General features: G+C 38.0%; 1 protein-coding gene across 6 annotated transcripts in view; it reads left to right on the forward strand.

Annotated features, from left to right (window-relative positions):
- The first annotated feature begins 607 nt into the window (after positions 1-607).
- ADGRL3 (adhesion G protein-coupled receptor L3) overlaps positions 608-24345 on the forward strand; it is an 860202-nt gene continuing 836464 nt past the window's right edge. For all 6 annotated transcript variants that reach the window (XM_082838915.1, XM_082838914.1, XM_082838913.1 and 3 more), the window contains exon 1: positions 608-1134. The gene's annotated coding sequence lies outside the window, so the exon portion shown is untranslated. The remainder of the gene's footprint in view (positions 1135-24345) is intronic.

Consider the following 24345-nt stretch of genomic DNA (forward strand, 5'->3'; position numbering starts at 1 on the left):
CTTCTCTTTTAGCCTCCGTCCTCTTTCTCCGGGTGTGCGCGCGCGCCGGTGGCACGGTTGGCTTTGGCCGGAGCTCGCTCGCGTGTGCGCGTGTGTGAGTGTGCGTGTCTGGAGAGCGCCAGAGCCCTGCTCGCTCTCGGGGAGTCGAAGAAGATACAGGACCGACGAGGCGGCGGCGGCGCGAAGCCCGGGGCCGCGCAATGAAGCTCCCACATGCTCGCAGCTGCCCGGCCCGGCCGGCGAGCTAATCAGCCACACTCCGGGCTCTGGGCTCCGCGGCCCCCGGGACGCAGCCCTCGGCTGCCCGGCGCCCGCTCCGCCCGCGCGTCCCCGCTGTGCACCCGGGAAGGAGTTTGTGTGGCCCTGGCTCCAGCTCTCTGCGCAGGTTGCGGACTCGAGAGGAGACCCTCGGCGGGGAGACAACCTCGGGAGGAGGAGGAGGAGGGTTTGGCGGAGAAGAAGCCACCCCTGGCCCTCGCGGCTCCCCCTACCTTTTCCCTCGCTCCCGCACTCAGCCGGAAAAGGGAGGACGAGGAAGAAAAAGAAAAAGAAAGGGGGTGGGGTGGGAGAACTGGATATAAAGATCGGCTGGGGGGATGGTGGAACATTTTTGGTCTCTCCAGAAGCGTCTTTTCTTAAGCGGCAGCGGCAGCGGGAGGAAAAGCAGCCCCAGCTATGACTGCCGCATGTTAATAGCTGCCGCTTGGGTCCCTCGGCTGCTGCTGGAGACAGAGCCTGACTCCGAAGTTGTGCAACTGTGGACTGGAAGAGACATTTGAACCCTCCACCCCCTTTGCTCCGTTTTTACCCTCTTGGTGTGTGTGAAGAGAGGAAACGTAAAGGAAGACAAACATTTGGATTTTGCTCCCCCCCCCTTCCCTTTTCTTCATGGCTGTGTAGCAGAAGAAAGGGGGAAGGAAAGACTTTTTGTTGTTTCCTTGGCTGGGGTCTCTACCCTCCTGCTGCCTTCTCTGCGCTCTGGCTATCATTCTTGGACGCGTGCGGTGGGGGTGTCTTCGCTGGGGCCGCTCGGTCTTTTGCCCCGAGCTCCATGGCTGGATTGTGGAAACTGCACCGGGCTGCAGGTTGTTGACCAACTGATGGGACGATCTCAGGGACCGGCGGTTACGAAAGGTAATTTATTCTCACACTTCCTGATAGTGGTGGCCCTGGCCCGGCGCAGGCATCTGCGTCCGCCGGGCAGGCAACCGAGGGGGTGCAGGATTCACGCACACTCACCCTCCCACTCACACACTCGCCCGCACACACACTCATCCGATCGTGATGCGGGGCGGGAAAGGAACCTCATGGCTGGTGGGCGCTGGGGGTTGGTACGGGTTCGAGGTTTTTCCAGCTATTGGGCGATTTGGCGTCTGAGAGAAATGAAAGGGAGAGTTGACCGGGAGCATTCGCAGTCCAACACTCTGGGGGATAGGAACGGTTTCCACCCTGGGAATTTTCCCTCCCCTCTCACCCCAGTATCATCCCCTGGTAGGAACTGAATGCCGACCAGGGGGCGCCTTCTCTCTACCGGCCCGGAGCCGGTGCCGCTGGAGGCGGGAGAGGGCTGGAGGACCGACAGGGACCGGGTGAGGCGCTGGGCTCAGGGGTGATGGGGACTGCGGGGCGGTGAGTCCGCCGCGATCTTCTCTAGACGCTTGCCTGGAGCATCCATGGTGGCCGCGTTTGCCCAGGTCGCGCCCCTGAGTCGCGGAGCCTCGCTACCTCCCCGCACCCCGCCCGTTGTGTCCCTTTCACGGCAGTTTGGTTTAGACCTGCTTGTTTGGCCTTTGTTAAGAGCTTTTGGCTGGAGAAAGCTGCCACTTTCGTGGGTGGCCCGGGGCGGCACGGTGTTGGGAGTGGGCACGGGGCGGGGGGCGGTGTTGCACGAATCGGGGTGGCCGGGGCGCCGGGGTGGGGTGGGCAGAGCATTGGTGGCGGCGGTCGGCTGGGTTACAGGTAGGAGGGCAGGTGCCCCGCATCTTCTCACCAGTGAAGGGAAGGCTCTGGGCTGCAGCGGAGCGTCGGTGCCGCCGCGCCCCCGCCGATGGTCCCACATCGGAGCTCAAGGGCTAAACGTGCCAGGCCCCTAGCAGTATAGGTGGGTGGGTGTGTATGTGGGGTGGGGTGGGGGGAACCTCCGCTACCAGGGTTAATTGGCAGCAGGGTCGGCGTGTGCCTATCTGTGTGCGCGTTCGTGCGCTCCGGGGATGGCCTGGCGATATTTGCGGGGATGGCAGAGCTGATGCTACTTGAGCTGAGCTTGCTTATCGAAATCGCCTGGGATCCGCTTAACTGGAAAATCTGGTTTGAGGAGGCCGCGAGGGCCGATAGGGGTTGCGAAGAAGCCTCACTGTGTCCCCCCTCCCCTACTGAGCACCTCTGAGAGATGCGTGCAGCGCCTGAGAGTCTCTGGTGCAGCGCGCAGGGCACCCCCAATTTGGCCCTGATGAGGACCAAGGAATAGAGTAGTCGTCTTTCGGGCAGATTGAAATAACCAAGTCAAGCCAGCATAACCCCTGGTCCCCGGAATTCTCTGGCCACTTTCAGATACGAACGTGCGCTGTTTTATTTATGGCCAGAGGAATCACAGTAATTGGGCGAACTCGAGGTGTGCGAGCCACCTCTGGGTATCTCCTCCCTGTGCCTGTGTGTGATCTTGCCTGCGGTAGAGTACATTGTAAACAACGGTGTAAGCAGCCCTGCCACAGTCTCCTTTAGAGCCCAAGCTGGTGGTGTCTTGTGTTTACTTTCCTGGGTAGATTACTCATTAGGAAGTATAAGCCTTCTTGCCCCTCTGATTTTACATCCTTCCAGCCAGCTGCTGGGGAAACGAGGAGACGCATAGACTCTGGCAGGCAGGAAAAATTGCCTTCTGTGTTTTGCTCTGAAGTAAATAGGCAATCTGCTAATTTAGGGTCATATGGGTTATCAACACTAGTTAAAGAATGTCATTGCAGAATCTACAAAGAAATAGTTCTTCAGTAATTTTTCATTTGGAGAATGTACTTTATTTCCCTGTGAGATTAAACAGAATTTAGCTAGATTTCCTTGGTATATTTTTCAGTCTGTAATGGTACTAAATGACCTGGAGTTCTGGTGCCCAATTTGTCTGTATGTGGATTAGACAGAATTGGCAGTTCTTTTATAGTATCATCAAAAGAGGTTTCCAGACGTTTGTCTAGGAGTTAAAAGAATACTTGCATTGAAATATCTTCACCTTTGTTTCACCCAATCTTTTTTTTGTGTGTGTGTGTCCAAGGGTTAAAAATGTACAAAGAAACAGTTTTAAAAAGTTGGAAAGCTAAACACTTTTCAGTTATTAAAAAGACATTAAATTGCTTAGTTGTAGATTAGCTCTGACTGCTTTTCTGTTTGTTGCAAATGGCTATGTTCTATTTTGTTGAAAAAAGTATAGCACTGTAAATGTGAAAGGGTACTTTTTTTCTGGGTACCATGATTTCCACATTTCTTTCAATTTTAGGATCTTGACTTCTTGAAAAAGCTTGGGTTGCCCCCCTCCCCCCGCCAAAAACGAATACTGAATCATTGATGCCTGATCTTGATTAAGTTATATTTTTATGGGATAGTGCTGGTGGCAGTTGTCTTAATGCAAACTTAGGGAATTGTGCTTTCATCCATGAGATTCTAGCTTCATATGTTTCTTTCCTTCCTAGAGGGTATGTGTTAAAGCCTTTGCACTTGCAAATATTTCTTAAGATTAAAGAATACTTGTCCTCTCATTTTAGAAGATCTAATAGCAGTGTTTTTCGGAGCCCTTATGTTAGGAGATTTGATCAGATCTGTTCTTTGTTTCCTAGCAGCATGTGTTTCTTAGCAGTCATACATTCCACAGGTCCTGATGTCATTAGAACTGTGTCTGTCAGTGTATTGTGTGCTGTCTTTAGCTGAAGGTGAATGTGTCAGAAGTGCCTGAATGCCATTCCCTAGCACTTCCTCATAACTAAATATTCAATAACCTGCTTCATTGGTGTCTATGGTTGACTAGACTATTTCTATAAACTCAGGGTAGGAGGAATGATTAGTATAAAGGTTTATGTGAACTATTCACATTTTTTAGATATGTTAGGTTGCTTCGGGCATCCCTGGCCTGAAGCATGTGATTTGCTTGATGGGTAAATGCTTTTGATGTCTCATTTTAAGTTGCTTGGTGTGATTATCCTTCAGATTGAGAGCCCTCCATGAAAATATGAATGGAAGGTATTTTAGAAATGATTTTCTTAATGATAATCTTTTTGCATTTTGGAGATTTAAACATTTCTTTCCATGGGGAATAATAGTGGGTATGAGACTTACTGGCTCCGGCTACTGTGCCTGACATTGTTTCTAGTAGTTAGGAAAGGCAAAATTTTTATGGACTTGTTGTCCTTTAGATTCCTTGGTGAGTTATAGCCAAGTTAATCCTAAATAGAAGATTAAAAAAAAAAGTTTATCAAATCAAAAGAATTGAAGTCAGTCAAATAATATAATGCTAAACTGAATTGTTTTTCAGATTTCATTTAGGCTGCTTCAACTGCTGGATGAAACTCTCTTTGAAAAGAGCTGCCAAGTAGGAGTGACAGTTACTATTAGAAGCGGGGCAGTTTTGCCCAGAAATCAGCAAGGAAAACTGATTGTGTATTTGATTTTGAGAAATGTTATACAGCCTTAATTTAGCATGGTGTGAACGGCTAGAGCAGTTGGAAATAGAGGGAGATGATCTTTCCTTAAGTTTTGCAAATGACTGTTTTCCCTTTGATTTCTTAGATTTGCATTACATTCAAAATATGCAGTTGCTCACATAGGGAGGAACCCTAAAGACAGAGGCTGTATTGTAATTTGGCATTTGTTTGCCTTCAAGGACATATTTATGCTTAGATTACTATTACATTTATGTCTTTTTCTTTTATGCAAATGAATTCCCTTATAGAATACCCAATTTTATAGTAAAATATAAACTAAAACATTCAAATATGAGTAAGGGCCTCCTGACATTTTTCCTTTCTTGACTGTGTGTGTGTGTGAGTATGTGTGTGTGTGTGTGTGTGTATGTGTGTGTGTCTGTGTGTGTTATTAGGGAGTTGTTGATCAGTGAGGAGAAAAATCCAGATTTTTCATTGGTTGTGATTTTGATATTGATGTTTATTGGTCACTTTGAGAGAGTAGTGTGAGCATGCCTGTAAATAGCATCTGTGAGCCCAAAGATGTATAGTTTTCCCCAAATCTTTTAATGTCATTACCCTGGTCTGAGTGTCTATGTGGCCCAATAAAATTAACTCTTCCACTGCATAAAGTAACCAGGTGTAATATTTTTCTTAGAATTGTTAAGTGTGCTCATGCACTCACAAATACAAAATATATATAAAAAATTAGCTGTCCTATTCTGAATTCATTGAAATTCTCCATTTGTTTTAAGGAGTGGATGAAAGGGGAGAGTTCTTCCTGTATTTGATCATAACAGATTCTATAGATCTTAATAATTTATGTCTTACTAATGTCTTATTGACATTTAAGACAAGAATTTAGTTTAATGTTAATGAATTTCTTCATAAGAGTGATTACATATACATATTAGAAACTGTTAACATTTGATCCATATTATTCAAGAACTTAAATGGAATACTGTTGGTGGTAGTCCTAATTATTGTGAACATTATCTCTGGGATAGAAAGTTAAATCAACCAACTGAATACTGCTATCTGGTAGACTTCTATGTCAGTTATTTTGTAGAGCAGACAATCCTCTCTTTTCAAGGTGTATTCTGGGGAAATCTGTGGTTCTTTGAGACCCTTTCAGAGGATCTATTAGAAGAAAACATTTTCATAATAATGCTAAGATGCATTTTACCTTTCAATCTCATACTTTAACAAATGTACAGTAGAGTTTTCTAGAAGGTTCATGATATGTAATGACATCATTGCTTTGCTGGCCTATGGCATGTGTGCTGATGTATTCTTATATTTTAAAATTTAACCAGTTTAACTATTAATATATATATATATATTGACAGTTAAACCAACATAATCAGCAGTTACTTTAGGTCATCAATTTTTAAGCGTGTAAAAGGGTCCTGGAATCAGAGAATTTGAGAACCGCTGAAGTTAACTTTTCAAGATCTGCTTCCTTGTACTCACAAGTTCACCCCATTGGACCATATAAAGAGCCATCTAGGATGAGAAAACAAGTAGATTGTTCAAGTTTTAAAAAACACAAGCCATATGGGTATTTTATTAATTGTTTGACATTTTCATTTTTCTCTTCCAAATGTAGAAAAGCTTGTTTTTAGTCCCCAGTTAGTGAAACAGAAACTTTAAGGCTGCAGGTCTCTAGCCTGACCTGCTGGCAGTGGCAAAGGAGCTACTGGGAAAATTTTAAATCTAGGCCCCAGGTCTTGATATTCTGCTATCTGGAGAGGCAGAATGGTGTGGTGGGGACGAGAAGGGACTCTGTGGTGTGTTTGCCAAGGTTTGATAAATTATTTGATTTTTGACAAGATGCTGGATCCTCTCTCTGTGCCTCAATTTCCTGGTATGTTTTAATGGGTATGACAACTATACCTAATTCACAGTTTGTTGTGAAAATTTAATTGAAAAATGTATGCCAAGTGTTTACAACAGTTCCAGGCACATAATACGATTGTAACTATTTGCTACTATCATTATTATTATTTACTAGGTCTCATGAAGGTCCCACGAAACTTTAGTCAATTTCCCATGTGATTATGTGATTCAGATATGCAGTTGTTTGAGCTCTTTGCTTTAGAGCATGTCTTAAAATGCTATTAAATTTGAAAATTTCATATGAAAGATAATCTTGGCTTTATTTTACCCTTCTATTTGAAAACGTTTGAAGATTTACTGGGATTTTTGTGGTTTTTTTTGGTATTGTAAGAATTAATAAAACACCTTCTTAGTTTGGGCCAAGTTTGAAATTTGGTAGAGTATGAATGTCCAATTAAAACGAGATTTCAAAGACCCTAATTGAATATTTATGTATCTTGGGAATTATTAGGGAGGAAATCACTTTTCTGAAGTGATATCAAGACGACTCACCACACTCTTAGTCTGTTAATCACTATCTAAGCATCACAACAGGCCATTTTCAGTGAAAAGCATCCTTGGGGTAATTATACACTGCAGTTCTGATTGTTTGTGAGTGGTGATATGCCTAATGAGTAACAGAAGCCCTACATAGAGATTAGTTTTAGTAGTTGCTGAAGTTTAAAGATGACCTGTAATATTATACTTCTGAATGGCACTTTGACATCTATTTGAAAACTTTATAGAGATATTTATAAGTTATGTGTATATATTTGGATATATTTCATGGCTAGTTTAATTTCTGACTTAAGCCGACCACTCTGAAATTAGTACTGTAGCACTAATCTTCTCCAGCTTGTTGGCTAATCCTGACTTAGTGCTGCAGAAACTATGCTATACTCCTTAGATGGGCATAGCTGGGCACTGTCCCTGATTAGGAACTGCTCAGAAATGGCCTTTGGAATGAGAGACACTTGAATACAGTCCCAATGCCACAACTTTATAGCTGTTTCATCTCTCTTTGTGAGATAAAGGTAATAAAATCTGCATTGCTGGTTTGGCGTGAGGAATAGGAAGTGAATAGAAAAGTACCTGATAAGAGTGAGCATTTAATAAATGGTAACTATTATTATTAGTCAGAGTATTATTAGAAATGTCCTTAACTACCGGTATTAAGAAAACTTAGCTAAATCAAATATCATTTTTTTTTAATTGAAGAATTCTTGATGAGCTAGGAAAATCAATAGCATTTTCTTAAGCAGTTGAGAAAGGTTTTACGTGTATTTTTGTCTTTTCCATATTCTTTTCCTCTCTCCTTTTTTATCCTTTTGTTAAGTACCTATTTCTCAGTTCTTCTTCATAATCTTAAAACATTATGCTCTGCTACTAATGCTCCCCACAGAATCATAATCCTGACAGGAAAATATTTTTGACAGCCACCAAGTGCTGTGTCTGACGATTGACTTTAAATCAGGTATAAAATGAAAGTAGCAGTTTAACTTAAGACATTTTAAATTAAACACCTGATCATCTTTTCATGTGGCGTCAGCAGCTCTTTAAGCTTTAACTGCATCAGAATATTCTACAATGTTGTAACTAAATGATCATAAACTTCCAAGATTTAAGGATTTCCCATACTTTTAAAGGATTTATAATCCCAAAGTTTAGTTCTCATAAGATTGCTATAAATGCAGATGAACCCTTAAAATTCAGAACCCCCAATTATTTTAAAGACTACAAGTATGGAAAGGGTCATAAATAAGTCCATGTTTTAGAATGAATGTCTGTATTTCAATGACAGGTGCCAATAAGAGAAGTTAGTAAATCTGTGACTCTTCCATTGAATCATTCATCGTTTCTGTTAAAATGGAAAAAGTACAACATGGTTGGTGGTAAGAATGAATGAAAAAATAAGCTTCATGTTGGACGTCTGACTTGCTAAATTGTACCAGGCTTAAGTGTTTTAAAGTATGACTCAAGAAAATGAAAGCCAAGTAGAAAGATACCCCCTTCTGTTTGATCAGGTTGTGTTGGTGTTTATGCATCCTGCAGAGGCAAAGTGTGTTACTATTCAAGACAGCCCCAGTGGCTCCACAGTAGTCTGAGATTGTGAGAATAGGGGAGAGACTCAAGCCCAGTTTTTGATGTTCTGCATGGGTGGGTAACCTGAATACTAAAATGCATTCCATTGACAGCTGACCCTGTGAGAGGTTTTTCAACAGTCTCCTGTTTTGTTTTCATTTGGTTTGGGTTTTTTTTCCCCTTTTCCTTTCCTCAGAGCTCTTCCAAATACTTTAGATAAGAGGGAATGGTCCTGGAGGATGGTCATCTTTTTGTATGAGATTTTATTTCTGGCCAGAACAGAAGGGCTCAACTGGTTTACATTTCTGTCTTTTGTTTTTTTCATATTTTCAGTGTTCTTGATTTGTCAGTGGCCGATGGTTGCCGTTTGAACCTTGATTCAGAATACTGATGATGACTTCAAGGAGTGGACAAAGAGTCTATTGAGAAATAGTTTTGTGTTAACATGAGGCGTGTCTATATCTGTAGACGTTCTTCTTTATATTGGCGTTAACTGTTCAGTCAAATTTGTCTGTTGAGTTTTAATCATATTATTAACTATAGTTGACTTCGAAAGAAAAACTAGGCATACATTTTCTTTTAAAATAATATACCATCATTTAAAAAATTTTAGGCATGTTCAATTAAATTTTACTTTAATTTTCAATAATTTTTATGTATGACAGTTAAATATTATTTTGCAGTGTTCCAAAATGCAGCATATTTTATGATAACATATCATTTGTCATATGGACTTAAATTCAACTTAAAAGATTTAGCAGAATGGGTGTATTCATTATTTTTCTTTTAATTGCAGACACCTCCAACTAGCTTTAGGCCATAATGATTAATTTATTGGGAGGTTATTGTGTTTCTCACCTAAAGAATCTTGGGGAAGGATGGAGGTTTAGAAAAAATTAGAAAATAGTAGCACCTTGAATACCACCAGGATTCTGTTCCAGTTGCATGCTCCTATGCAGACTACCACTTTTCCTTCTCTCTGCCTACTGGATTCTTAACCTTTCACCACAGTCTGAATTAGGTACCCAGCTTTAGATCAATCTACTATCACCAGCTTACTAGAGTCAATAAGGATATTGCAGTTCCTAGGTGGATGCACTAATAGCTTGAAGAAGGGAAGGCTCAATTAAGAGAGGGTTCATGTCTACAGAACAAAGTAGAGGGGCTGATAAAACCTGAATGTCCACTACAGTGATCCTTTGTTAACTCAGACAGATCAAGCATTAGGAGAATTGGTTAGGAAAGCCATTAAAAATGGGTGTACCCGTTTCCTTTAAGCAGCCAAAGTGATCGTGGAAAATGGTTTCCTGCTTACTTGACCCAGAAAACCCAACAAAAACATGCAAATCAAGGGATTCAGATTTTCAGATTCAAGAACATCTGTGAAACTGCCCAACTTGTCAAAGCTATGCATGTCTGAAAAGCCATCAAATATCCGAAAGATGTCATTTACATAAATAATGTATGCCATTCCATCTTTCGATGGTGGAGTTGCCATCGTACAATGCTGAACAGGGGACACTGGAGACAGTACTTAGAGTGCTGAATTTTTGCTACTCTTGCTTTAAAATGCTGATCTTACAGGTTTAAGTGTAGATTATTTAAGCATTGAGTACCTCCAGGTGAAAAATCCCCCAAGATGTGTCATTGGGCATGGAACTCATGCTTGAGTTAACTTCTGTATGAGCTCCACTAGCCACATTAAGATGGTCCTTACTGAAAAGGAACAAATTGTTCCTTAACCAGAAGTGGAGGTTTCACAGAAGAAAAAGTTATCCCAGAAGAAACTGAAGAAACAAAAACTTATGGCATGGAAATGAATACAGCATAAAATAAATGCAAATAGAAGTAAAAGCAGAAAAAATGGATTTACAGATATGAATTCATCCATCTGTTTAAGACATCTAATTATTTTACACTTGCTGGTGTATTCATTGTGTCATGCTACTGATAGGAATATATGTTTATTCAAGTAAACCTTATGTTTAGAGGCAGAATATTCAAAAGTACATCATGTAGGATATTTCAAATAATTGAGTATGGATAACTTTACTAACTAAAGAGTCCAATGAAAATATACTTCATCCTATCCACTAATAACGTTATTGAAATGACAGACATCTAATTTGGATCCATTATTACAAAAACTAGAGTCTGCGTAGTGTTTAATGCTGTCACTTGACCAGCTGAAGTTAAAAGGTGCTTTAGAGCTATCATTTGTATAAGTTGGGAAACCTCTTAAATTTATTGTTTTTTATTTTTTCTTTATTCACCACAGAAAGTTGTGTTGAGTTTTCATTTTAAATTACCAACTCAATGTGAATAGTAACGTCAGATAATTTGGGAGTATTTTTAAAGGTTAATAGAAACCTTCCTTATTGTTGCAATTCCTTGAAAAAGAAAGAGCCCTAAAAATTAGTAGGCTGTCAACATTTTATGATCTGACATTACTAAGTGAACTTTGGGAGTATTTCTTTTTTTGGTGCATTTGATTAAACGTGTGATCTTATCTTGGTGAAATAGCCTGTTGGGCTGCAGACAGTAGTGTTCAGAAATGAAATTTGCCTAGAGCTTTTGAGCAGACGTTTATTCAATGAGACCCGTACTGAATAATGGATGATGGTGAAATTGCAGTAGTGTGTATGTATGTTTTCTTGCTTGAATATAGGGGTTGAGATAGAGCAACAACAAAAAAGTAATGGTGTATGAAAGAAAGCACTAGATTTATAAATGAGAAATTAACCTGCATTATTATAAATGAATGAACTATCTGTGTGAAGGACTCATAGTTACTGTCAGAGGATGGTGTACTAGGCCATCTGCTTTGTTTTAGTAATCTTGCTGAGTTACTTCCTTTTCTGCTGCTGTCTCTTAGCTTGGTAGATGTTATTCTGGGATTTGTGCCACAATCCCAATGTATATCATTTATGTATGCTCTTTTGATTCTACTTGGGTGCCAGTAATAGCTGAATTTTGATTCCTATTCATTCTTCTCAATACAACTTATTCTACATTCTCAATGATCACATATTAAAAAGTTTTTTTTTTTCTGATATGGTATAGTATGCTCGTGCTGAATTCTTGTGAAATATGGAGATATGTAAACTCAAAACAGAAATCAACCAGTATATCATAATATAATGGTACATTGCCATATTCACAGAGGTTATGTCACACATATTTTTAGCTTGATTATCCCTGTATTACCATTTTACGTGTGTATGTGTACTTGTTTTCGTAGAATTGAGGTTGAAATATATTAAATATATAGAGAGTTTGTATAATTCTCTCCAATTTCCCAATGCCATTAATTTTTTGAGAGCATCATTTTTAATGTTGTAAAATATTTCATAGTGTGGACACACTATGATGTATTCAAACAGTTTCTTATTCATGTGGGTTGTTATATTTTGCAAGGATAAATAACATAAAGCTTGGCCTATTCTCTGATGATTTTTGTAGCACAGATTCCTTGAAGTATAATTATTAGGACAAAGAGTAAATAATAATGACTGTTTTTTGTGTTTTTTTTGTGGTACGCGGGCTTCTCACTGCTGCAACCTCTCCCGCTGCGGAGCGCAGGCTCCGGACACGCAGGCTCAGCGGCCATGGCTCACGGGCCCAGCCGCTCTGTGACATGTGGGATCCTCCCGGACCGGGACACGAACCCATGTCCCCCGCATCGGCAGGCGGATTCCCAAGCACTGCGCCACCAGGGAAGTCCGACTGTTTGACTTTTACCACCTGGTTTCAGTGATGCACATGCATCATTGTCCTCTGTGCATAACTGGTCTTCTTTTTGAGAAATTTTTAAGAATTGTTAACTGTCAGTTGTGTAGTTAGTAGTTATTAACTCTTCATTATTTATAAAGTTAGTAATTTACCAATTGTTTGGTAATTCTTAAGAATTACTAACTCTCATTTATATCAATGTATCAAAGTTGAGGTCAGTAAAATACTGTAGTCAGTAATTAAAAAACTGAAATTTATTGGCTATTAACATTTAAATAGGACTGTGCCTAATATCTTTGAATTTAACATAATATTAAAACAAAACCATACAGTGAATCTAATTATGAAGAATTAAGAAGTCCACCATCCACTTTATGTCTCCATAAACTTTCTTAGTTTTGTTCTCTGCTTTGAATGGACCTATCTCTTAAGTTCATCTAAAAACATCACTTTAACAAGGCTCTTCTGTACCAAACCTCTCATGGAAAAAGAAAATTGGTGGGCTTGATTTGGGCTATTATAAAATTTAAGGATGAAAAGGAGGAGTAAATTGTCAGTAAACACATTTATAGTAATTGAAGATTGTCTATAAAAGGAGAATGAGATCAGTAAATAAAGTAACTAAAGAGAATAGTATGGCTCATAATTAGTAAACGTGAAGTCAATTTTTGCTAGGTTTAAGCTCAGTTAGAGATCTGTCCATAGGAATAAGAGTGAGGTACAAAAAATGTGTTTGGTAGCACTTAAGTCAAATGGAAGAGGAAAACAGTAGGTATGCAATGCAAATTTTTATCATTTTTACAATAATGCCAGTATCTACTGAATTTAATTTCATTAGTTCATTCTTTGGTCAGAGGGACTAACTGTTCTAATTTAAACAGCGTCTTTGTGATTTCTGCTTCCAATCATAAAGACATATATTTAAGGTACACTTCTAACAGTCAAGTTGGAGACCAGTTCTTACTTCACTTTCTATATTTTCTTTCAATCTGCACCAGAACATATTTATGGGACCGAGTTTAATGCTAGGTTAATAATGAATGTATAACTGCTTGAATGGGCTTTGTGGACCTAGAAGAAACAATTGAACATGAAAGCCGTTTTTGAAGTTACTGGTGCAGGATAAATTCAAGTGCCATTGAAAATTGCCCTGCACCTGCATGTGGAATAATAAAGGCATAGAAGGAATCCTAAAAGGCACACTTTGTTTCCTCAAAAAAAAAAACAAAAAACTGTTGATTAGCAACTCCCCATTTGCTAATCAGTGGGTATAAAGTTTCAGTTATGCAAGATGAGTAAGTTTTAGAGCTCTGCTGAATACATTGTGCCTATAGTTAATAATATATTGTCCACTTAAAAATCTGTTAAGAGGGTAGATCTCATGTTAAAGCTTCTTAACCACAGTAAAAAAATTTTTATAAAGTTACTTGTCAAGAATTGAACTGACTTGCCCAAAGTGACATGGCTGGCTTATAGCATATGCTGCGTTTTATCAAGGGATTTCTCAGCCTTGCACTTGAGAATTCTCATTTCTGATTTCAGACATCGTCTCTGCGTAGCTGTATCACATACTCATATAACTTTTCTAGGTCTGTTTCATCGTAAGTAGGGGATAGGGCTGGGTGTTCTTTCTCTCTAAAACAACCATGAGATAAAATAATATGAATAAAGTTTATTAGAACAGAATACCTTCGTTTACAAGTTAATCTTTCAAAAAACTTACCTGTTAAGGTAGTTGATTTTATAAGAATTTTCACATTACATTCTCCTTAAAGAGTTAAGCTATTGCATGTGGTATTAGCGTATTCAAACAAATAAAATAGGTTAGACATTCTTTTTTGTGAAGGTTTAAAAAGAAAGTGATATGATGAAGATATTTTACATTCTTTAAAAATGTTAAGGAATGTAATAAGTTGCTCTCAAATTTCTCTATATTTCCCTACAGTTAAGGATGCTAATAAGTTTTCTTTAATAGTCAACTGTTTTAGGATATGATATAGGATTTGATAGAGTTTCTCATATTAGCTTTCTTTCCCTTATGTTTACAGATCAAATAAATTATACATCCAGAACTTTGGGCTCACAGTACTGTTATCTTGTATCAAGGCAATTTCAACATGTCTTCATTTATAAAGCAGAAGTGTATACATTGATATACTTAGTGTATACTTAGTGTTTCCCTTTCACTGCTTTTTTTTTAATCACATGGCTGAATTTATTTACATAAAATTATTACAAATTATTTTAAGGTTTAAGTATTAACTTGCATTTAGTTCTATATTAATGATCTTTACTGAAAGTAATAAATATACATGTAGATAAATACAAAATACAGGAACATAATGTATATTAATGAGAAGCAAAGAGGTAAAGTAGAAAGAGAGCAGAAGCTTAAGAGTCAGAAGTGCATGACTTCCAACCTGCTCTCTGTTATGACTCTGAAAATGTTACTCAGCCTCTTCATGCCTTAGTGTAAAATGGGAATAAAAATAATACTTACCTTTCAGAGTTATTGTGAGGATTAAATGAGATGATGTACATAAAACATATAGCACACTGATAGCTTGCATACCTTGTGTTAATTTTTCATAGATCTTTGAAGCGATGCCTTCTTTTAAGTGGGACTCTAAATTGTTCTGCTTTTTCTGCATTTCTCAAAAGACCAGCTTTATGAAGTCATTGATTTTTGTCATTCACTATGTATTTGTTAGCACCAGATGTCTGCAGAATGTGGAGCATAACATTGACAGAAAGAGCCTCTGACTTTAGCGCTTGCACAAATCATGGAAATAAAGAGGTATTAAGCAATGTATCGATCATGAATTATTTGTTAAAATTCTGCTAAATCCTACAAGGGACAAGTCCAGGATACTATGAGATAGCAGCTCAGACCTTGTCTGAGCTGGCGGGCGAGTGGGTCTGCGAAGACTTCCCAATGCAAGTGACATTTGAACTGAGATACGAAGTTTGAGTAGGTAGCTTTAGAGAATGTTCTGGTTCACTGCTCCCTTCACATTCTGTCATTAGGAGAGCTCATCACAGGCCCAAGCATGTTCAAGTGGAGGAGGCTAATAGAGGTGAGTAAAGGGAAGAAGATGGAGCATAGTTACCTTGATTTGACAGTAGGGACAACACACCTGAATTTTTCATTTTACAGAGAAGCTGAGTTAACACAGAGAATGGTTTAATATTAGTTGTCTGCCTATAATACTACATTTCAGAATGTCAGAAAATAAAGTATCTGTTGACCATAAAGAATGGTCAGGCACTGTGGATTTGAAATGAGGAGAGTAGATAAGATCTATACAGATACTGAAACCAAGATTTCTTAGTTTAGCTTTAGACATTGTATATCTGTGTGTTGTGACTAGAAGGGAGTTTTACTCCAGAAGTTGGTTTCTGTTCATTTTTATCCTAACTTCTTCCCATGCCCATTGGCTTAGTAAGTGTCTGGTGTCTTTTGGTTCTGAGAAACTCTGCAGAAATGGAGGAACTAGCTTTAGGAATACCAGTGCTCAAGTTTGGCAGTGCTATGGTTATGACTCTTTACTTGTCAAAGAACAGCAGTAAAATATCAATATGGAAAACAATTGTTAAGAGGGACATGGTATTATTATTTAGTAAAGGCAGCTGACTTCTTTTAGCATCTCTCCCCTGCTAGGATTAATCTTATTATTTAAATTTTTGAAGGCTTTCCACAGTATGTGATGATAAAACTGATTTTATTGTTATTTAGAACAAATCACTGAATGTGAATAAAATAATGGTAAAGTATGTTCTATAAAACAAATGATATTAGTTTAAGAGTCTGAGCAAAAGGATAAATGTGGTTTAAGAAAATTATCTTAGTGGAATAAAAATTTTAATATAGGAAAAATACTGTAGTAAGAAGTAGCAAATTTGGGATCATTAACCTTTTTCATCCATTTATCAACATTTATTGTGTGCTTCCTGTGTGATAAAATTAAAAACAATTGTGATAGAGATTAAAAAAAGGAAAATAATGAGTTTTATGAGAATATTTGCCCCAAGGATCTCAGGCACTTTCCAGATGAAAGTTTTTCTCATCCTGCTGAGCCCTGGAGGATATGTAGAAATAGGCCAAGCAGACAGTCTTCTGGAAGGAGGGAACCCCCAATATCAAGGCCTAGAGTAAGATGGAGCTCAGCTCGTGTGAGAAACTCAGGGAAGGTCCTAGTAGCTGGAACATAAGGATTGAGAGAGGAAGTGACATGAAATGTGGCTAGGGAAGTAAATGGGAGTCCAGAATTTGCAGTGTTTTTTGAAGTTTAAGTATTTTAGACTTTATCTTAGGAGCAGTGGGAAGTCATTAAAGGTTTGAAGCAGGGAAATAACAAGATCAGATTTTCATTTTACAGAAATCATGTTGGCTGTTCTGTGTAGGTGTCATTGGAGGGAGGCATCAAGAGGGGATACGGGGAGACCAGTTAGGTGAGCGTCTAAGCTTCTGCTGCACCCCTTCTCAGCTGGGAACTGTAGGCCAGAGCTTAATGTATAAGGAAGGGGTTTGTATTAAATAATATCCCTTTCAACTCTAATATGCTACTGTACTCTGGTTATAAAGACACGGGGGAGTGAAGTGATGGTAATCATTATTTAAATTACCCTATCGGTACTTATTAATTTTTACTCATCTACCTGTTGATATATTGTTGTAATACTGTATCCAGTTGTTTCAGATTTATTTTTCACCTAAAAGTTAGAATCCATTTTTGGAGACCTATAATATAACTAGAATTTTTTTATATATTTGTATTTTAAATGCTCTGCAAAAAATCATAAAATCAGATGTTGGGGCCACATTTGATTTAGTTAAGAGGGTTTATACCACAAAATTCTTTCATCTTGGTCAAAGTGATTTATTTGTAAATCCTCATTTCTGAAGTCATTCAAAGGAATTCCTATCTTAATGATACCTGAAAAGACAGTAATACATTGTTTCTTGCAACACTACAGGGAACTGATAGTCTGAGTGACAAATGCAAAAAAGCTGACTGTATATTATTTAAGACTTTCTAAGACATTTTACCTCTTATAGCTTGCATTAGTAATTTAAATATTATATTTCCCCCTTGTGTTCTGTTTTCTAATTCCCCATAATACTTTTTTTATATCTCTTTTATGGCATTTATGACATTCTGCCATTCCTTTTGATTATTTCTCTTCTTGTTTTATGCTTGTATGGAAATATAATTTCATTTAAGGCTGGGAGTGCTTTTAGTTTTTTCATAACCTGGAGTACCTGATTATATAAATGGAGTTTGTGTTTTATTTTGATAGGTTAATTTTTTTTTAAAGATGGAGGTGTGTAGTATGTTAGATAAACATCATACTGGAAATATGTCTTGTATGATTTTAAAAATTAATAGCATAACCTCTAATAACTTGGCTGTGTCCATGACACTTAGTGATTCAGAACATGGACTTTAGGGTCAGATGAACTTAAGCCTAAACTTTGGAACTACATGCCAAGTAATAGCTGTGTGACTTTGGGTCATTTTCTGAGCCTCAGTTTACTCTGTCTATCAGTGGACTAACTATATCTATTTCATAGTGAGATTATGAGAATTAAATTAGTTTCTGTCATATAATATAAGGTTTGGTTATTGTATATGAGAGTCAGATGGGAAAAATAGGTGCTATCACACTTGCACATAGCAAGAAGGAGTAGAACACAGTGATTCAAGCCATCTCTTTTTATCCTGTGCTGCCAAACTTTTTGCAAGATTGACATCATCCCAATCTGTTGCCTTCAATCTTCATGGCTTTCCATTTGGAATCATTTTGTCATGTTACTTCATGAACACCATACTATCTTTTTTTAAATCTCTGACTTATTCTGAAAGGAATGATTGATTATGTAGCAATTTATGAGATCCAAATGGAAGCCTGAACACTTGCAGGCACTGTTAGGTAAGAATGTCAGAAATGCCTTTATTACTTATTTCTAATACATTCTGTAGGCATATATACCTAATACATACAGGCTATAAAATATAGTTTTCTATACTTAGTGTTTCAGGGCAGACAGTCTTCCCCTTTCCCCAAAGTACATTTCCCCCCTAAATCAACTATTTTTAGAATGTGAAGAAAATTGCTTATTTTAAAAGGGACAATTTAAACAAACAGTATTACTGTCACAAAGAATTAACTGATAAGGAGGACAGAGTATGAGCTCAGAGTCCTTTATCTTGAATAAACTTCTCTCGTGTTGAATGGAATACAGTTTTATAAAAACATGAAACAATGAAGAATTATGATTAGGTAAAATTCAGCAAAATTATTGGTGGTTTTGAGAAAAAAGTATACAGTTGGTATGCATAATAAAAACAGTCTAGTTTTCAAAAATATTTTGTAGCCAAGTATTCTGAAAGCAATTGCAGGTATGTAAGAACTAGGACTTGGTGCCCTTTATACTTGGCCTGTGAGAACTTACTCTTCAGAGGTAGGCTTGTAGTATGATGTCAGTATTTGTATCCTCTTGAAGAACTGCTATTTGAATATAAGATATTCTCTGTTCTCTAATTAAAGTATGTAGAAGAGTTACAGTTTTGTTGTTTTTTTTTGTGGTACGCGGGCCTCTCACTATTGTGGCCTCTCCCGTTGCGGAGCACAGGCTCCGGACGCGCAGGCTCAGCAGCCATGGCTCACGGGTCCAGCCGCTCCACAGCATGTGGGATCTTCCTGGACCGGGGCACGAACCCGTGTCCCCTGCATCGGCAGGCGGACTCTCAACCACTACGCCACTGGGGAAACCCAGAGTTACAGTTTTAAACCTCTCTTGACAGCTGAAAGGACTTTTTGAAAGAAAGTAAAAACCCTAAGTTCTGGGTAATTGAATATCTGATATTACTTATAATCCTGACTGCTCTAAAATTGAATTAGTAATTTTTCCATGAGTTTTTGAGTGTCTTATTGGAATTAATACTTTCTTCCATAATTAAGTTGTTTTATTATTTATTTTCTTCTGAATGTTGTATTTAAAAAAACTGTGAAACACAGAGTGACACAGTTAAGCATATAAAAAAAACTTACTTTGAACAATTTTGGGTAATTGTAGCAAACCAGATGTTGCTAAGTTCTTATTTAATCAGAGATAAAAAATATTCGCAATATAGTTTTGTCTAGCTGTCAGCTTAGATAAATGAATCCATTTCAATCAGCATGCTCCTAGTGAAAAAAAAGGAGGGGATATAATAACATTTTTCTAGCTACATTTGTTGAAAATAAATATTAATCTTCTATGTGGTTAAAACCATGCTGTGCCAATTTCATCATAACCATAATTGCGGAGAAGCATTTTAGATTTTTTATCTTTATGAAGTTTACTTCTTTTTATCCTCTGGAGGCATTGAGTTAGAGTCTACTTTTCATTTAGTTTATATGTCCATGTAGGTTTTTGTTAATTTTATATTGTCTTGAGGCTACTTGTTAAGACACTATTGGGTCTTTATTCTACAAACATAATGCTGTGACATGGCCAAGGTTTTTTTTTTTTTCCTCACAAACCTAAATTCTCTCTTTACCGTTATTTAAAATCTGTTGTAATTCTTGGGAGAAATAGATTCCCTGTTCTCTTTTGTTCTGTAGCATTAGTTAAGACAAACTGCTTCTAGAGCTGTGCTGACTTCTCAGAAAATGGTGCATAAAACACTAAAGGAAAACAAAAGCCATGCTAACAAAACAAAATCAAATAAGGCATCAGGCCTGGAAAAATAATGTTAATTTTAAGCTCCATTAGAAATGCCAGTGAGAAGAATGGCAGGAAAGGATGATAGGTATAGGGACTGAATTGGTAAGGAATGAGCTTATGTATTTTTGTCTTCTTATTGTGCAGTCAAGGACGGTGGAAAGAAAATCTCAGACCAGAAAGTGAATAATTTCGTCTTATGATAATATCAGCAACATCATACTTTTCCATACTAATAGAAGTTTTGAATTTATATGCTGTCTTAGGTGCCTCCACTATTGTTGTATACAGGGGTGGTAGTGAGGGGTTTGATATTATGGTTGTAATTGTTGATTTTTGTCAAATATATGGAAAGCTTGTAGGAAAAGTTGTTAGCATAGTAGAAAACCTCTATGAGCTGTAATAATTACCAGAGTTAATTGATTGTTCCAGTTTATGTGGATGTTTGTCTAGGCTATTTATTGAGGAAATATAGAAAATGAAGATTGAAGTTGGAATTTTATTTCCTGCTCTAAGAATAATTCTTAAGGATGTGTCTCAGATTTTTTTTTTTGAAAGTCAGACTCTCTTTTCTCAGTTTTATTCGTGTCCTCTTTAGAAAGCAAGTTTTGAAAGTGTTCTTCTTAATTGGTGGATAGAAAATTGGTTGGGAGCATTTCACAAAATTCTCTTTGGAGAGAGATTGGAATGCCAAGGAAGAAGGGGAAGTCGTAGTTATAGTTTTACCTCCTTTTGCTTTTATTATGGCATTTTGAGGGAAGAGTGAAAAGCACATTTAAGGGTCTCTCTGCAGTTATGAATACTACATACAATATGAGCAGTGAAAGAAGAGTGATGCACAATTGTCCTTTTATGGATTTCTCATTGGTCTTCGCTTCAGTGACTCAATGAGAGAGAAATGAAATAGTTCCCTCAGCTTCTCCTGGAACATAGTAGTTTTGAATGTAGGTCTAGAACCAGATTGATGAGTAGTGGTGTCAGTCAAATGCCTCTACTTGTGTTTAAGTTTTATATGTCAACATTGTGGGTATTTTGCCCACACACTCTGGGGTAACAAACTGTATCTGATTTTTTTTTTTTCCTGCTGTGCTGAGGTGTGTGCCTGAGAGTTTGTGACTTAGCAAGTGTTGGGCAGAAGAGTAGGTTGTTTTGAGGCCCCTGCCATTCTTACATTGCCTAGTTTCTGTCTGTCTCCCCTGCCTTTTGAAGCACAACAGAAATGACAATTAGAAGCAAGCGATCAGATTCCAAGGGCACAACACCAACAGATCCCAGACTTTAAGTGTGTCATTTGAGGAAACTCCAAATATTACAGTCAGAAATATGAGTTAACAAAGCACTAGGTAAGTGTCTTGACATCTGTTAACCTCTCATTTAGAATGCTTGCTGCACTGTTAAAGTGGTCAGTACCTTTTCTACTCATAAAATTTCTATGTTGGTAAATTATAACATATTTCTGGAATAATGTTGAAAAATCATACATTAATTTTTTATTTCCAGAAAGAATCTTTGTGTATATCTGAGTGGGGTTTCAAAGACAGATCTGATGAACATTTCATATCTAATAAACTACCTTTGTCATTCCTCTTTCTTCCAGCTTTCAGAAAGCTTTCAATGTGTTTAGTTTTTGAGTTATGATTTTGGGGGTGGGCTTATACATATCAGAAGTGTGTTTATGTGCCTTTATGTTTGTATTGACATTAGAATGTATGCTACATGAATGTGGAAGCCACTCTTTTTCTTTTAAAACTGATTACAATTTGATATAGTAGTGGCCAGAAACTTGAAATGTGTGGGTGTTCCTTCGGTATCCTATTGTGACATGAGCCACTTCCTGGATGGTACTGTGGGCTGGTTAGTTTCCAATCAAACCCACCTTCCTGGAGTTGATCGCCCCACGGTTGAAGGGCTATGTAAGACTGAACCTTTTAGAAACATGCCTAGTTTTATGTAGTTACTGGGCCATTGTCTGGCCTTCCCATTTCTCTCCTTCCTATCTCTATACCGATACGGACATTATCCTTTCTGCCTCATCTTCTTTAACCTCAGTGTTGTCCTGGGGCATGAATATAATATCATTTAACTATCATGTGGTAGGGCAAGATAGTCCTAATACTAGAGTCAATGTTCATCTGTGCAGATAATTACAAATACCACCTTGTTGTTCAGTTTAGCAATGTATAGATTAATATATTTTAAGGGGCATCTGTTTAATGGGCATCTCTATTTTTACTTCCTCCTGCTCTTTTAGTGACATCCAGTTTAATTCCAGAGCTGAGCTTACTTCATTCTTAGTGGAGCAAGGCCCTTTCTTCTGAGCCCCAGTCAACAGTCAAAACCGGTCTTTCAGTAACAACCCTACTAGCTCATCCAGTTCTTTGGGTTCAGTCCTATGTATCTGTTTTCTTTCCTGGCCCATGGTCAGAGTGAAAATCCAGTGACTGCTTCCCTTGTTTCATTTAACATCTTTTCCATCATTGCTTTCTACCTTCTGGTTCTCTGAATATTTTTCCTACGGCTCTCAAAGTCTCATTTTTCTCTAACAGCCTCTCAGAACGCTCCCCACCCCCACACTTTGTCTCCCCCGAGAATTACCATCTAGAATGTATGACGATTCATCGTGGGTTACAGGTGAGTCACTTTGCCAAGCTTAGATTTAGTTCTCTATTGTTCCTTTTCAGTTCAAATATTAGCATAAACATTAACATTTCTAAACCCAATTATAATTATCATGCTTCCCATCAGACATTAGCACAACTCCTTCCTCTTAGCTTGGTGAGGGGTGTCTCAGTATCTATAGTTATCCCAGTGGCTGAGCTTAACGACCGCTTCTTTAAAAGAGAACACTTCAAGCCTATTTTAGTTATAACTAGACAACCTTTAGCATTTGTTACCGTAAATAAATCATTTCATTTTGAAGTGTGGGAGACAAGAAAAATCTTTTTTTTTTTTTTTTGAGGTGTAACATTGGTTTCTACATTGTCAGAAATCTCTCATTTTCTGTGCATGTGTGATTATTTTAACTTCAGGGACATTAATAGAGCTGAGATTTTGGTGCGGAGTGGATAGCAGAAGTCCATTCATTTTATGGGACTTTAGATTCTTGACTTTAGGTGAAATGCAGATATCACTACTGAGGTGAATAATCTCTGAATTATAAAGTAGAATATGTTTGACCTTTATTTATTGGCCTCATGTTATGGGAAGATGGAGGAGGTGAAAACCCTGAGAGGTTTTCTGCTTTTACTTCAAATTGCCTAGCAAACAACTTGAAGGGCAGCTCAAGTGGGAATGTGGCATGAAGATGTAATTTCACCCCACTCTGGAGATATGTAGGTGTTAGTTAAAAAAAACCCAAAAGACTAATGGAAAATGGATATTCTACAAAATCCAACTCTTGTCTTCTATCCTCAGAATAATTAAAAGGTATCTGAAAGTAGAGCCTCATTATCTTTGTAAATTGAGATTAAACTCTCAGTGAAGAAGAAACAGAAATATACCCTACTGAGAAACCATATTTGACCCCTTTTAGATATTTAGAACTAGATTATTTTACTAATCTGTGCTTTGGGAGCAAGTTATATATCAAAATGATCTTAAAATCTTTTTATTTAAAATTTTGTTTTTTTGGGGCTCAACATGAATTGCAGTGCTGTCACATAATACATGCTTCATAAATGCACAGTGGATGAATGAAGGAGTAAAGCTTTGTTTTGCCTTAGCAAAGATGTCTGCTAAAGATGGCGTAGGGAATTTTTACCTTTTCTTATGGCAACATATTTCCTGCAAAGTATTTCTTATCTTTTCAGAATTACATTACAATCCTAATGGGAAAGTATGATCTGTTCTTTAATTCTATCCTTGGCTGAGCTGAGCCTTAGAATTTTATAACTAATGAAATACAGTGTTTTGCCTCTCAGGTTCATAAGTAGCACTGAGATTTTCATTTTTCATTCCTGGCTCTATCTTTGTAAAACCATTCTTTTGTCAAAAATCAAAGGTTAATAAGCTCTAATTGTTAAACACAGACAGTAGAAGCTGTGATATGCTGATATTCTAAAGCTTTTTGAATATTTGAAATGGTCATCATTTGATGTTCTGTGACATCTGGACAGCTCAACAAGCTACTCTAAAATTTTATGTTAAAAGAACTGGCGATTTTCTTAAATGTTTTATTTTGGATCAATTTCAACTAACAGGAAAATAGTACAAAGAGTTCCCATATACGCCTAATCAGTGTCTCCTAATGTTACCATTTATGTAACTGCTGTGGTTTCAATG

The sequence above is a fragment of the Leucopleurus acutus genome, assembly GCF_964270905.1.
Source record: "Leucopleurus acutus genome assembly, chromosome: 4".
Taxonomy (NCBI): domain Eukaryota; kingdom Metazoa; phylum Chordata; class Mammalia; order Artiodactyla; family Delphinidae; genus Leucopleurus; species Leucopleurus acutus.